This window comes from Callithrix jacchus, chromosome 1 (genome assembly GCF_049354715.1).
Source record: "Callithrix jacchus isolate 240 chromosome 1, calJac240_pri, whole genome shotgun sequence".
Classification (NCBI taxonomy): Eukaryota; Metazoa; Chordata; class Mammalia; order Primates; family Cebidae; genus Callithrix; species Callithrix jacchus.
The window spans coordinates 217,103,748-217,105,344 of record NC_133502.1 but is presented as its reverse complement, the minus strand read 5'-3'; the positions used below and the strand labels follow the sequence as shown (position 1 = coordinate 217,105,344).

Here is a 1,597-nt window from a genome sequence, read left to right as displayed (position 1 = left end):
CTGAGATCCAGGAATCCTCCCACCTCAGCCTCCTCCAACTCCTGAGATCCAGTAATCCTCCCACCTCAGCCTCCTCCAACTCCTGAGATCCAGTAATCCTCCCACCTCAGCCTCCCCAAACTCCTGGGATCCGGGAATCCTCCCACCTCAGCCTCCTCCAACTCCTGAGATCCAGTAATCCTCCCACCTCAGCCTCCCCAAACTCCTGGGATCCGGGAATCCTCCCACCTCAGCCTCCTCCAACTCCTGGGATGCAGGAATCCTCCCACCTCAGCCTCCTCCAACTCCTGGGATCCAGGAATCCTCCCACCTCAGCCTCCTCCAACTCCTGGGATCCAGGAATCCTCCCACCTCAGCCTCCTGAGTAGCTGGGACTATAGGCGCAGGCCACCACGCCCAAGTAATATAAAAGCTTTTTTTAGCTTTGCACAGTGGCAGTGTCAGAGCCAGTGAGGTTTCTCTGAGGCGCAATTTTTGCTAATTGAGAACTTTCCCCAATACCCCGCCATGACGACTTGAAATATAGTCGGCATTGGCAATTTTTGACAGTCTCTATGGAGACTGAATTTAAAAAATAAATAAATAAAAATAACAAAAAACTTTTTTGTAGAGATGGGGTCTTGCTGTATTGTGTAGACTTATCTTAAACCCCTGGTTTCAAACTCCTGGTCTCAAGCAGTCCCCTTTCCTTCATTTCCCAAGGTGCTGGGATTACAGGCAGGAGCCACCAAGCCTATCTGCTTCTATTATTAATTACCCTGTTTCTCTGCCTTTTCCAGTTCTAATGGCGCATCTTCTATTATTTCATTTTCTGGTTTGCATTAGTATATCCATTATATTACTTTTAAAAAATTAGTGATTTACCTTTTTACAAATTATGCATCCATAAAAAAATGTACATTTACAACTAATCTGAGTTGACCTTCCAAGAATGCTGCGTCCTGTCATGGGTAGTGAAGGCATTGTTTCTCTATAACATGACTTTCCAAATCCTGCCCTCCGTCCTTGTAACATCTCTGTCATTCATTTCATTCACCTGTACTACGGTCACCCAACACATTGGAGCTACTATCAGTTTTCATTGTAATCTATTGAACAAATTAAGAATAACAAAGTGGGATCTTTTATTTTACTTTCATTATTTCTCTGATGTGCTTTATTTTTTAATGTAAGTCTGTGTTTCTGACCTATATAATTTTCTTTCTCTTTGAAGAATGTCTTTTACCATTTATTGAAAGGCACTTCTACTGGTGACTAACTCGGTTTTCGTCTGTCTGGAAAAATATTTCTCTTTCCCTTTTGAAGAATATTTGGGCTAAACACAGAAAACTGAGTTGGTGGGTTTTGCGTCCAACGCTTTAAATATTTCACTCAAATGTCTTCTTGCTTGCACCGTTTCTGATGAGAAGCCTGTCAATTCTTGGGTAAGGTTTTTCTTCATTTGTTTTGCATCCCCTCCGATTTATTCTAAGATTTTCTTTTGGTCTTAGGTTTTCTGCAGCCTGAATTGAATGCACCCAGGTGTATGTCTTTGGTATTTATGCTGCGTGCGGTTCTCCGAGCTCCCTGGTTCTGTGGTTTGGTGTCTGTTATTACT

The 1,597-nt window shown here is 42.9% G+C and overlaps 1 non-coding gene across 1 annotated transcript; it reads left to right on the top strand.

Moving 5' to 3' along the window:
- Positions 1-420: 420 nt before the first annotated feature.
- LOC118147939 (U4 spliceosomal RNA) lies at positions 421-561 on the top strand. The gene has a single exon (XR_004734645.1). It is a non-coding gene; the product is annotated as a U4 spliceosomal RNA (small nuclear RNA).
- Positions 562-1,597: the final 1,036 nt, after the last annotated feature.